The sequence below is a fragment of the Pleurodeles waltl genome, chromosome 3_1 (genome assembly GCF_031143425.1).
Source record: "Pleurodeles waltl isolate 20211129_DDA chromosome 3_1, aPleWal1.hap1.20221129, whole genome shotgun sequence".
Taxonomy (NCBI): Eukaryota; Metazoa; Chordata; class Amphibia; order Caudata; family Salamandridae; genus Pleurodeles; species Pleurodeles waltl.
This window is the reverse complement of record NC_090440.1, coordinates 1,642,838,418-1,642,853,206: the sequence shown is the minus strand read 5'-3', so window position 1 is coordinate 1,642,853,206 and position 14,789 is coordinate 1,642,838,418. Positions and strand designations below refer to the sequence as shown.

At 45.5% G+C, this 14,789-nt stretch overlaps 1 protein-coding gene across 2 annotated transcripts in view; it reads right to left on the bottom strand.

Annotated features, from left to right (window-relative positions):
• Positions 1–14,789, bottom strand: part of METAP1D (methionyl aminopeptidase type 1D, mitochondrial) — a 768,794-nt gene that overhangs the window by 63,419 nt on the left and 690,586 nt on the right. The gene's annotated exons all lie outside the window — the stretch shown is intronic.

Below are 14,789 nucleotides of genomic sequence, written 5' to 3'. Positions count from 1 at the left end.
ATATTTTTGGGTCCATTCACAAAGTGGAAGGGGTCCCATGGGGACCCCTTCCAATTTGCGAGTGGGTTACCATCCACTTGAAGTGGATGGTAACTGCGAGTCCATTTGCGACCGCGAGTCGCAAATAGGAAGGGAACATCCCTTCCTATTTGCGAGTCGGAAATGCATTTTGCGAGTCGGAGCCGACTCGCAAAATGCATTTCTGAATAGCAAAGTGGCTTTTGCGCCTCGCCAATGGCGATTTTCGCCGTTGGCGAGGCGCAAACACTTTGCTACATCTGGCCCAATATTCGGTAACAAAAAGGCAACAAAAAACTCCTTCGCCCTAATCTAGGGTTAAAACAACAAGAACACCCCTATCCTCAATCGCTCTAGTTGCCAAACCCTAAAATGTTCAAGAATATCTATTTCAGGGCTACTGCTGTGTATGATTTCCTTTAGAGTGTGCTACCTGGCCTTTGTTGGGCTTATTATCTTCATTTCAAACCTGTACCAAAGCTCAAGATCATCAATATGTATTAGAGAGGTCGCCTTCCATGAAGGTTTCTCATCATTTTTGGGGTTTATGGCCTGTAACAAGGCTCCCAATTCAGTATTAGCATAAATCTAGACACTCGACCAGTCTGATGGGCATTAGCATCCATCTCTGCTCTGGCAAACCTATGTAGGTCTAGTTTCCATTTGTTGACATCTCAGGGCAACAAAGATCTCCAGTTCATCGCAATTTTCTGTTTAGAAAGGACAAACACATGGTCTAAAAATCTGTTGTTTGACTTGTCCAATTTAAGGCAGGGTATACGTCCTAGAGAAATACTTTGGGCAAATTTAGCTAACTTTTACCTGTCAATTCTGAAATACATTTCGTGTCAGCTCCCCACCACGCTCTGAGCACTCGATAGGACCACACCATAAAACAAAAACAATCCCTTATGCTTTACATCTTAGAAATAAAAGCACAGTGCTAAGGTACATAGCCTGCAGACGTTCCAGGGATAAGTAAGTACAATGAACATAGTTAAATCGTAGGATCTTCAACCACGCATTCTGGGAAATCTATCTCACATGCTGCAGGACATGAACCCATTTTGGTGTTTGTAAGCATTTTCCCCTTGTCTTTTTTCCATTTATTCTCAAGGAAGCCAAACGTTTAACCTATGTTGCACTAATGGCCTTATATGCCATGGTGATGAATGGTCTCCCTGCCCTCCAAGCAAAAAGTACCAATATGAGAGCAGCCACCTCTGGTTCCACACACACCACACCACCCCAAGTAAGCATAAAGGTCTTGGATAGTGCCACATGGATTAGGAAGTGCCCTAATGCTATTTCATGTGTAGCATTCAGTTCCTCAAACATCATGAGGTTACCTGCCTTGCAAGGTGCCCCAATCGATGTTACCCAGGCTCCAGTCCAACCAGCTATATTAGCAATGACTTTAGCAATGGTATTAAACCTTTGGAGCACATACAGTAGGATATTAGGGGCATACAGAGTGCAACCAGCTTTACACTTCAAATAACAGTTACAATTATATTTTACAGCTTGAAATAAGGTCAAGACAACTTGGGTGTGAATCTGGGGGTTTTAAAACATGTTCCCTAATATCTGGCAGAGCTGCTTCATGTAGATAAGCATAGTCTAGAGAAGTGACTGTGCTAAACCACCCCGATGCACACTGTAGCTTTGCTAACAAACAACAAGTTAATTAAATTAGGTAATACCTTATGTGGTGGAGACTCTATCTAGCTGCAGATTCCTTACCTTGGAATATTCCCCAGGCATCAGACTGGATTCGGAAAGTTTTTTGTACAGTTCCCATGCGTGTCAGCAGGTGACGTTGTTTGGCTTCACGTGGCATCGTCGGTGCCAGAAGTAATATGCGTAGTGCCTAGATAGGTTCCATCCCAGCACGCTGCCCTCAGTTTTATGACTATTTTCTGCACAAAAAGCACAGATCCATACTGAGGTAATGTGAGCAGTGTGCCAAAGTGAGGTACAGAAGGCTCTCTTTGAGGTGAGATATACAGTTTGCAGAACAGTGAGAATGGGAGGGTCGGTAAGGAATCTGCTGCTAGATAGAGCCTCTACCAGATAAGGGATTACCGAAGGTAAGTAACTTATTCATCTGATGGAGACTTCTTGCTGAGCATTCCTTACTTTGAAATAGATAACCAAAGCAATCTCTCCCTGGAGGAGGGTCTGTGGACTGTGCTACACTAAGAAGTCCCAGAGGACTGAATGGGCGAAATGGCCTTCAGGTCGAACCTGACTATCCAGGCAGTAATGCTTGGCAAATGTGTGCAGCGATGCCCATGTAGCTGCCTGACAGATGCCCAGGATTGGGACTCTGCAAGCAAACATAGTGGTTGCAGCTTTGGCTCTTGTGGAGTGAGCCCGCAAGCCCTCTAGAATATTCTTATACAAAGGACTATCTAGTTGTAGTTTTTCACACCCACAAATCCAATACAGGGTTGATCGTCCACCCTGCAGTCTTTTGTACGACCAATGTAGAATGACAATGCTCTTTCCTTGGTTCCAGGCGGTGACGTCTCTCCTCTTCCCTGGTAGGGTGTATGGTGGGGGAGAAGAAAGTAGGCAGTGCAATGCTTTGCCTGACATGAAAAGGTGCTACCACCTTGAGGAAGAAGGAGGCACAGGTCCTAAGGAGCAGCTAGTCTGTAAAAAAGGTAGCATATGGAAGGGGGGGCAAAAACACGTGCAATTTGATAACCCACCTGGCAGATATTATGGCCCCAAGCAAGACAGTATGGTAGTATGCAGCCTTAGAGGGCAGCTGTGCATGGGCTCAAAGAGTGAGCAAATTTGAAAAAGTGAGAACTAAATTACAATCACATTGGGCCATTATGAAAGGTGTGGGGGAGGGGGGCATGTGTTTCTAATCTTTCAGGAAATGAGTCAGAGCAGGTGACTTGAGTAGTGATGGTTGATTTGATAGCCACAGGAAAGCTGAGATGGCTGTAGGGTAACCTTTAACTGTGCCCAAAGCAAGGACTTGCCAGTAAAGTGATAAAGCAAACAAGAATTTAGACAAGGGCACAGACAATGGACTAATGGACATGAAAGCACAACATTGCACAAATTTGTCCCATCGTCCGGGATATACTATTTTCACTGAGGGACACCAGGCTGCAAGGATGACATTACACACTTTTGGAGGGAGAACAAAAACTCTCAACTGTTGCCGCTCTATCTCCACGAATACAGATGGAGACCTTGCACCACCTCCTGATGGAGACGCCATTAGTAATCCGCAAGGCATGAACGGCTGAGTTAATTCTTTCTGACGTTCAGAGCGCACGTCAGATGTTGAACCACAGGGAAAATGTTATGACATTACAACCACGTCCAGAGACGCACAGCCTCTTGACACAGGGTCCATGACCCCATCTCTCCCTATTTTTGTGAGACAACATGGCGGTGATGTTGTCTGTGGAAACCTGAACAAGTCTTCGCTTGATGGAAGGAAGAAAGGCTTTTAATGCCAAGCAAATTGTTGTAATCAATCATGGATGCTCGTAGGTTGTAAAAGAAGTAGGCTTATTAGCTTAGTTGTAGGTTACAGATAAAGCCCCACCAGGAGCAGCATCCTGCCGCTCAGCCCTTCTCACTCCAACTGTCCACTCATCCAAACACAAACACTGTCAACATTCCAACCATACAATGACCTCACTCACTTGCTGAGCGGCAGGGAACATTGACGTAGTGGGAAGAATGCATAAGATAGAAAGAGGCCACAACACAAATCACTATAACTTCCAACAGGTTTATGCAGAGCTGAGAAATCTACAGAGACCAGAGTGCTTTGATCTCCACTCTCCCAGATGGCTCCTACAACCTAGAAGTGATGCATATGTCACTACTACTGTGAGCTCTGGGTGAGGAAGGGAGTGGGGTCTATTGCTGACCCAATTGCCAACCATCACTGCAGATCTTTTGCAGTTTCCTCTGATATCTGGACCAGATAGGAGAAATTCCCTTGATGATGCACTCACTTGGACTTCAAGCCCCACTGAAGAGCCTGCATGTGACAACGGGCATGTTTCACCAGCAGGATGCAGGAGGCCATGAGACTCAGCAGTCTCAGAGTCAGTCTCACTGAAATCCAGGACACATTCTAAAACATCTGAATCATAACCCAAATATACTGGACTTTGCTTTTCCAGAGGATATGCCTACCTGCACTGTATCCAGAATAACTACGAAGAAAGGGAATGTCTGGAGGGAGTCAGGTATGACTTCAGCATGTTGATAGTGAACCCCAGCGAGTGCAGGAGGTCTGTGGTAGTCTGCCCGTGGGAGACAACTGCCTGGGGTTAGCCCCCCTTCAACAGCCAGTCATTAAGGTAGGCATTGTTCTGTTTATTCAAATTCCAGCTAATTCACTGAATTAACCAATTTCCTCCATCAGCTGTGGAAGGCCCAACAAACTACATTTGTACCACCCATGACATGCCAAAGGTTCAAATGCCAGAGCAAATAGCAACAGGGACGGAGGGCAACCTTTGTCTCATCCTGCACTGCACCAGCCAAGCATCTCACAAATCTCTCCTGGTCCTGGTCCTAATTTGGGCCATAGGTGATGTAGACAGGAGTCACACCAGCCAAATAATCATTGTCCCAAAACCCAACCCTTGGTTATTGGCCCACTAGTAATCCCACGCTATGAAATCAAAAGCTCTGGGTACAGCAACATTACTCCACCAATTTGGAACACTGCGAATAATATGAAAGAGTAGGCACACGTTAGAGACAATGTTTCTACCTAGGACAAACCCACTCTGATCTTGATGCCCTGAATGTGGTAACACTGGCAATAATCTGTTAGCCAGGACCTTCCGTTAGACAGAATCTTACAATCTAGATACAGTTGTAAGGCTGAAATATGTTACCACGAGAAGACCTTGGTCTGATTTCAGCAACGCTATTACAATTGTTTCTTTAGTAATATTGATGAGCTTACCTCTATCAAAGTCCACGATGTAGAGATCCGAAAGGCAGGCAGCTAATTGTCCCTCATATTACTCTATGGAACTTCAAAGGGAGTCCATCATTACCCGGTGTCATGCCATAGACAACTGAGTTAGAGCTAGTTTGAATAACTCCAACGTAATCTGAGCATCTAAAGCTTGTTGCCTGATCAGCTGATTCAGCACTGCCATTCGTACATATTGATCAATCACTGCTCAACAGCACTTACCGCAATGTGCATATAGTTTTTGGTAATGTAAGACAAAAGTCTTGTTAATATATGTGTGCGACTGCACTACACACTTACCATATCCACACACAGGCATTATTTAAGAGGGCGGCAATTCAGCCCTAACCAGTTGTGCCAGAAGCTGTTCTGTTTAATCTTCCTCAGGTCAGCATGTCTTTGATCTAAATATTATTTGTAATCAAAGATGCTAAGCCTCTCATGTACTTTTCTAGGGGAGCGATGCCAGTCTTGGGTGAAGGTTTGGCTGCTTAAGTACAATCACACTCTAAGGAAGCAATAGCATTTTTGAGAACGTGAAGATGAGCAAGCAAAGACCCTGTACTCCTACCACTTGTTTAATATAAACACCTTGTCGATGACTTAAAGACATCCCATATTACAGGGGATTATCGACAGAATCTACATTAGTGGTGAAGAATTGGCCAATCTCTTCCTTCAGGGTAAGTTAGAATGCTGTGTCCTGGAGCACTGATGTTTGCAGCAGCCCCATAGGTATCTGTGTGCATTTTGTACCCCATCATTGAACCATATTAACAGATTATGCTCCAATATTGTTTTTGCTAAGTACACAGCTCTTAAGATTCTGCTTGTTAATGATGTTGATGTAAAGAACATATCAATGCATGTTTGCAGTGTGTGTAATGGTAAATAATAAGAGTATTCTCTCTTCACAGGGTTGAGAGCCCTCCAACAATTTAAAAGCTCAAGACCTTCACCCATGCAACACATGTCTTGGTCAACCATTTTGTCAGGGCCCCTGCCCGGGAGGGTGTAACCTGTCCATTTCTACACACATAATGAAAGTCTCCGCCAATCACATAACAGACCTGCCAACTCACACGGTGCCACCGTGTGATACATGATATTGGCTCCCCTTACACTATCTGCCAGTGAGGAGCCAATATCACATGGTGGCAGAAACACGAGCTAAAAACTGCTGTAAGCAGTGGTTGTCAGCGAGGTTTCAAAGGCTTTTAATTGCTGCTGTCCATTAAAGGGAGTGAAAACACCCCAGGGCATCGGCAGTAGCCTCAGCAAGTATTTTATTTTTTAGGAGGGCGTTTGGGGCTGGGGTGGGGGGCAAAAGTGCCTCTTAGGGTCTTCTCTGCACAAGGCCATGCCCCATCTTCACACCGTGAGGTTTTTGGTGAAGTTGGCAGGTCTGACATAAGGATCCTGAGGGTACTGTGCCAAACACAGTGACTTGCTATTGTCCTGTGCCTGTTAAGTAAATATCGTCAATATGTAGTGCCCTACAACTCCATACAACCATACACACAAATATAACGCCCTTCATTATTTATTTTACATTCCGTGGTCAGATAGCGCACCACGGGGTGTATTAACATAAGAACCGGCTGTAAATATACGGAGAACGGTGTACTATATGTCTGTCTATTCTATCTCTGCTGCAGCTTCAATATTTACAGTGTGTGAGATATGTCTCCTGCAATATAGCCACATGCACCCTGCTCTGTTTCAGATATTTGTGTATGTGATGTCTCTTGGCAGGGCCGCCCAGGACTTGGATGTTCCACCTGAGTAGTGTGAAGTCAGCATTCTCTTTCATCGTGTATCTACATGAGGCTATGTGTCCCACCACAGGATCCCCCGTAATGTTTGAACTTCATCACTTAAAGTCTTGGTTTCAGCTATGTCTCCAGACCAATACAAGGAATCCAATACATCGCCTCCTCATGACGGACAGCAGCTGGAATAATAGAAAAATGAACCCCATCCCCAAAATGAAACTCCCTTCTCAGGACCGGGGGTAGCATTACCCTGAGCTCAACCAGTACCAACCTTGTCTGATCTCTTGTCAGACCGAACCCCAACTTCAGGACATGAGTGCAACGAGGATGAAAGCAACACGTGCCCAGCTCCTCCAGTAGTGCGCCGGCCACCTGCCCAGCCACTCCAAACCTACTGGAACGAAAAACATCTGTAACTCTTGTAACAACAAAATGGAATCCCATCTTCAGAGGCCATCAGCTGCAATACTAATTACAAATACAACCTTTCAGCAGTGGTCCGCATAAGACTTACTAGCCCAAGTAATCTGACAACAGGGGTGTAATTTGTAGGAGGTCCTTTGGGTCAGTGTGCGTAGCTGCCGTACTCGCCTCAACTTCATCAGTGAGCGATCCTGAGGAGCCCCGCAACTAACTCAAAGCTGCATCCATTGTCAGAGATTCTCTATGGCCTGCAGCGGCCTGAGAATGGGTGGAACTACCATGCACGCTCCTAATCAGTCTCTTTCACCAGGAAGGCCACTGCGGGCTGGTGTCGAACCTGGCAGTGACTGAATTTCCACTTGCTTTATCTCTGCCCACAAATATATCTCCATAGGATCAGTGAAGAACAATGCCTGATCACCAACAATGAGTTTAATTCTTGCGGGAAACAACAGCATTTGCTGACTTATCAGTTTTTAAAGTTTGGCTTTCACTGCTCGAAAAGAGTTGCAGCATTATTGGATGGTAGCTGTGCAATCAGGAAATACCAAAATTTTGGCGTTATCCATAACCAGAGAGACCACGTTTCTAGAACATCATAAGATTGCATTGTGATTCTCGAAATGCAACAATTTAGCTATCGAAATTCGCCCATCTTAGAAGATCTACTAGAAACTCTATGCATCCTGTCAATTGTAAAGAAACTAGTTTACTTCTGTACCCAAAGTTGTTCTGATCCACTCCTCAATGAAGGCTTCCTGGTCCATAGCCTCTTTGCCTTCAGGAATACCCACACATCTCAGTTTAATTTGGCGGATCCAGCTTTCAGCATCTTCACTTGCTCTGTATTCAAGGACTCCTGCTATTTCCAATAGGTCTGTCATCTCCCCCGCCAACTCCAATACCTCTAGAGTGAGCTCTGCAGTACTGGTCTCTACACCAGTAACCCTCCCAAACAATTTATTTTGGTTTGCCCTCACCAATGTAAGATCTAGTGAAATTGAGTCTATCTTAGTTTCTAGTGTCATCTTAGTGTTAATTATGGCTTCGAGAATTTAGTCGAACATAGTACTGCCACCAGTGCCTCCAGCGACCAGCAAAACCGAGATCATATCATCCCCAGACAATTCCAGGAAAGGCTGCAGTAACATCGCTTGTGTGTTGCCCTTACCAGCTCTTCGTTTCCCTATCTTGATCACCTAGAATGGGGTGTCAGGCATTCTGTGCCACGCACTGCACTGACCTTCAGCTGGGAAGACCTGCCATGCCTTTGCAGTAGGTCAAGCCCTCACAGATAAATGCCTATGGAGTCTCTCAAAAAAGGCAGCGATTTGCAGTAGTTGCCTACTCCTCTTAATTGTGCCCAAGACAGGAACCCAAGAGTAAGTCACTATGTAAGTGAGAATGTGGCACCAATCCATGTCCCCAAGATGTATGCTCGCACCTGTAGGAGTAATACTCATCATGTATGCCTTGGTGGCATTTGGTGCCCTCATTCTCGCAGCCATCTACTTTAACCTCCACAGTTAGTGATATATCAAAGCTTTGAATCTCTTGTTAATTGTGAAGGGTTGCGATGGTAAGTAGCGCTCTTAGGTTGACTACAGTTTGATGTGAGGCATGGTTTGTCACTTCATTGCTGGGACCCATGTAGGATCTCAAACATGCATCACCACCATGCCATCCAGCATACTGCTGTACCTGCTGCCTGGGTTCCTTAGCTCGGTGGGGGTAAATAGAAGGGGCGGGTTCTTCTCAATTTACCAGGCTGAGCTGCTCACCTTTGATTTTACAGGCTCTGTCACCCCTCCTGTGGTTTTATCATGAAGACCCTCAATCCACGGACCTATCAACAGCCACCCTTCTTCATGAAGGCACAAACCACTCTCTGGTCTCATACACCGAGCAACCAGTGCACCTTCAAAGTCCTCTGGCATCATCCCCTGGCACTCCACTAGTGCTTGTGTGTAGTCTCGTAGGCGTCCGCAAAGCATCAGGGATGATGAGGATGACATTTTGATTTCAGGCCTGCAGCTCCTCTACCAACTCTGCATTTCTGCTGCAGCTGGCATCAGCTTCAATAATCACAAGCCGGCCCACCCCCCACCATCGCTCCTGCAACCCTTGGGGATCAGCAGCCCTTATACACAGGAGTGTCCAGCTTAAAATAACAGAATAATAAGGGCAGCGTTAGTGCCACTGCCAGGGAGCCCCTCGAGAACCTTCTACTCCATTGGATTCAGGCCCATATCTAGCAGTTCATTCGTTTTCTAATGGAGTTCGCTGTGACCCAGTCGGCTATTCAACTTGATTCAAACTAGAAGCCTCGTATATAAGGGGAAAACCTCATGGTGGGGAAGTAATTGAGGTCTGTTAAATCCCAGGACAAGGTGAGTGCTTTAGGCAAGTCTTTTGACGACGCTCACCCCCAAAAAATACACTAGCAACTAACACTAATACGTTCCCTGCCATTACATAAACAGTATTGCGACCCTTTCCGTGTGTGTTGCTCAGGGTGTATAGACCCTTAATAACTATAAAAAATGGAAATCAGAACTCTTTGATGGAGACATGTAGCAACCTCGGTATTGTGCCCAGTGCAGCTAACTACTGTAAGGATATGCACAGCCCATGGATTTGAAATGGCCGGCGGTAAATATTGGCCTGAAGCCCCACGTCCATTTCTGAAGAGTGCCAGGCAACCTGTGAATAAAAGAGGAACTGAAAAGGAAGTGCGGGTAAAAAAGCATATTATGAAGAACCTACTGACGACACTTGTAAGACGTGAACTCTTTCAATTCAGCCCTCTGGGGGCAAGAATCAAAGTTATGTCTAAACCCACCTGTCTGAAGAAGGAATTATGACAATCTGCAACTTTAACTAGGAATGGATAAATATATGTGCTCCAGATATAATTCCTGTCTGACTGCATGAATAAATAGGAAACATTAAACTATGGGTGAGCCACACAGACAATGCATTTGTAGACGAAAAGAGGTGCATAAACACTTTATGATTATATATCTATATGTATGTCCCTGCCTCATCCTCACAACTTCAGTACCAATCACATAGTGGTGGTATGTCCACAATAGGCAATGAAGCAGCTGGACATGAGAAAATTCTAATTCTCACAGTGTGTGGACTATCAGAAATATCCAACATCAACTAATAGCCTCATCACATTAAATTAGTATAGGTTATTTTGTCCAAGACTGAAGATTTTATATATATATATATATATATATATATATATACACACACACGCTCAGCAAGAGAAACAGGATAGCAACATTCCAACTCAGACTGCAGGTTCCTACTTCAAAGAATCCATGAATAGATATTTTTTATCCAAGGATCATCGACAATAGTGCCATAAATGGTGCATTTCTGTTCCAAACACCACTAACGTGGGAACAGGGTAATGGGGATGATCTTATGTGTGGCATTGAGAAAGAGATTGAGAGGGAACACAAGCTGGCATACAGCAATTTTGTGAGAAATTGGGTTGTTGGTTCAGGGGGGTGTAAGCCCTTCTCAAGCAACAACCAGAATCCTTGTCAGGGTGAACCACAAAAAGTCACTAACCCTCTAGTAGCTTGTACAAAGCAGTTAGGCTTAGCCTAAAGGCAATGTGTAAAGCATTTTTGCGGCACACAAACTGTAACAAAATGAAAAAAATACAAGACAAATGCCACTCCAATTTGGTAAAATAGAGTCAAATATAATAAATTATTTGACACCAAAACAACAATAATCCAATCAGTAGAAGTGGAGATATGCAATTTTAGAGATTTAAGGTAAGTATAGCGCATAAAAGCACAAAGCGCAAACTGTGGTTTTCTGGTTTCACCAAACTAGGACAAAGTCACATGCTAAACCGACTGGGATTGAGTGTGAGCCAGCTACAGGGGGTTATCCCCACTGAGAACTGTACCATATGTCCTTGACAAACAAGTTACTTACCTAGGGTCAACGCTGGTAGAGACTCTATCTAGCTGCATATTCCTTACCTTAGAATATTCCCAAGCATCAGACTGGATTTGAGCTATCCCCCTTGCGCACCATGGCCATGATGGGTTGAGGGCAAACTAAGGAGGCTTTCACTGTGCGACTGGTGCAGGGGGAGCGGAAAGGGCAAACCTCTTGCTTTGGGCCTGAGGCTTGTGGGAGCCACGTTCATGGCCACGAAAGTACTGAGCCTGGTGGCCATGGTGGCTAGGTGGGAAAGTATGTGGCTGATGGCCCTTACCACAGCCATGGAAGGGGCCTAAGGCAGAATGAATCTCTTTAAGGCCGAATCTGCCTTGTCTCCTAGGAGATGCGTTCCTCCAAAGGGAATATCCATTAGTGAGGCTTGGACAGCCCCTGGAAAGCCAGTGATTCTCAACCAGGCGTGATGTCTCAGTGCTACCGAAGAAGCAATGTTTCTGCCCAGTGAATTGGTCGTATCCAACCTGCATCGGATCGTGAACTTTCCTGCACTCGCCCATCCGCAATGGCTTGGAAGAATGTGCCCTGAGCATCACTCACGACGATAGGCAGCACTTGTGCAACCATATCTCACACAGTATGGGAATAACGGCTCAATAAACATGCGTTGTTCACGGATAACAGTGCCAGGCTGGTGGAAGAAAACATTCCCTTTCTGAAGGCATCTAGCCTCTTGGATTCCCTAGCTGGTGGTGTGGTAGAGAACGCACCAGGATTCATTTTGGAATTCAAGGCCTGGTTTACCTGATTTTTAAGAGTGGGGTGATGGGAGAAGAAAGATGGGTCACCAGGAGTGTGGCTTAGCCCAGGCTGTGAGCAGCACATCAGTGCGGGCTTCGTTAAAGGGAAGTAAGGGTTCTGATGGGGATACCTCCAGTGAAAGCATCTCCATCAAAACATTTGTTTTGACTTGAACCATGGGCAGATGTAGGTCCAGGACCTCAGCCACCCTCCAGACAACCTGATATCTAGACCACTGGAGTCAGCCAGGTCCTCATATCACTTGTCAACAGCCTTGGGCTCTGCTAGGGGGTCAGTGTAGGAACAGGGATCCTCAGATCCTCCTCATTTGTGCACCTCAGTGAGTCCTCCCTCGAAATAGGGCTCTGTCTCCAATTCAGGCCATGTGGGCATGTTCGGAACTGGAAGTAGCATAGTGTGGCGCCAGTCCAGCTCCGTATCGGAATCAGGAATCATGATCAGTTTAGCGCTGCAGATGGAAGTTGCCAGTGCTTAAAATGGAGCCACTGGAAGGAGCCCTGGAAGATGTCACAAAGTCACAGGCAGGCGCAATCCAGATCCACCAATTGATCCTAAAGGGTTGACTGGTGCTGTGAGCAAACTCGCCAGCAGAGCTCCAGTCGAAGACACTCCCGACCTGTGGGGCCCAAAGATGCTCCAGAGGGGTTCAACCACCCAAAAATTAGGCTCATGGCCTCAAAAAACACTCAAAGCTGGGTGGGGGTCACTCTGGCTCCAAGAAATTTTGGGAAATGCAAAGTGACCCCAGTTTCTGATGTTGGCTGCATAGGGACCACCTGCTAGTGAGGGTGGGATTTGTGGTGTTGTTCCCTCGCTCTGTCCAAAGAATGGGAGTGACACAAAGAAGTCGAAGAGCAATTCAACTTCTTGAACTTCTTCTCGTGGGACTTACCATGAAAAAGTCCTGAAGAGAGAGGAGAACCGGTGCAAGGTACTCCAGGAGCAGTCCTAAGACCTCCCTCGCGAACAGGACCTGGAGCGGCGTGGAGTCCCGTGATGAGTGGCAAAAATCTTCATGGCCCGTTGTCGGATGGCCTTTGGGTTCATTGTCCTGTACTCCACACACAATGAGGAGTTGTTGTCCTTCTCAATACAACACATACAGACCAATTATTGGTCTGTCACTGACATCTGGCAATGACAGGCTTCACAAGGTGTGAATGTGTTGAGGTTCTTTGGGGGCCTAGCCAAAAAAGTAGAAACAGGCATACAAGTTGTCGACAAAAAGGTCAAAGTCAGTCAAAAAATGACCGAGGGGATCATGATCTGGAGTGTTGATGGCGTGGAAAACAAGGAACTGAGGTCAGCACACTGGGGTGGTGCCTATATAGGCACTGCGTACGTTACTTCTGGCATGGATGACGTCATCAAAGCCACACAGAGGCAAAAATTGCCACCAACCAGCATGCAAGGGGAATTGCTCATAACATTTCTGGATCCAGTCTGATGCCTGGAAATATTCTAAGGTAAGGAATCTGTGGTTAGAAGTCTCTTATCAGGTGTGGAGGATTGTGTTGGTTCTGATAAGGGGCTGCGAAGTGCTGTTATGTGAGGTCCTGCACCATGCTGTTTCGAGTTGTGTCACTCTGCATCGATTATGAGGAAACCCAGAGTTGTGCCAGAAGTGCACTCTGATGCCAGCCAACAGTGTTGGACCTTGGGGCACCTCTTAAGGATCAAGGCTCACTCCAGCAGAGGCCAGCAGCAGAGCACAGGCAGGGTTAGTTAAGTCTGGGCAGCTATGCGGATGCAGGGCACGTATCTGGAGCTTGTTATGTCCCCCTAGCTCAGAAGAGGAAGCCAGTCTGCTAGCACTTGGAGTCAGTCTTGTGGTTCTTGAATCAAGGAACAAGTCCAGAGGTGATCTGACAAATGGGTCTGAGGCTCCAATATTTATACCTGATGCCAGTTTTTAAGAGATAGAAACTACAAAAGGCTCCCCCCCCAAGAAGCGTCTGAAATTTCTTGCCTCTGTGCATTGGTCCCAGAATGTCTAGGGGCACAAAAGGCTAGTGTGAAGATCTTGTGTGTGCGCTGCGGTAGTGTCTTCAAAGTGCGAGTGGGGATGTGCACTGTTCCACTCCCCTCCATATTTTTCTTGGATGGGCCATCCTACCAACAACTAGCCCATCTATTGTGTAGCTATCTGGGAGGAATACACAAAGGTCAACTAACAACTACAACTATACTATGTTACCCAGGCATAAGCTGCAGACACCAAATCGTTAGGAAAAGAAAATGCCAACTTTCTAAAAGTGGCATTTTCTGAATCGTGACATAGAAACTGATTTTACCAATAAAGAGGATTTTAAATAATAATTACTTAGACACCAAACATGATGTTTCCACCTATTCCCAAACAAGAGGCATCACCTAATAAATGTAATAAGATAACCCTGTGTTATCCTATTGGAGGGGTAGGCCTCATAATAGTGAAAAACAAATTTATGAGTTTTTCACTATCAGGACACGTAAAACGTAAAAGTATATGTCTCACTTATTAAATACACTGCACCCTACACTATCGGCTGTTTCCACCTACCTTAAGGGTAGGGACCTGGCAAGCTGTTTATTTTGCCAGGTCAAATCTGCAGTTTAAGAGTGCACAGAGGCTTCAATGGCAAGCCACAGACATGTTTATAAAGGCTACTTGAGTGGGTTGCACAATCAGTGCTGCATGCCTGCTAGTAACATTTAATTTACAGCCCCTGGGTACAAGTAGTACCACTGTACTAGGGACTTATAAGTAACTTACATGTGCCAATTGGTTGTAAGCCAAGTTTACCATGTTTAAAGAAGAGCGCACAAGCATTTTACCACTGACTAGCAGTGATAAAGTG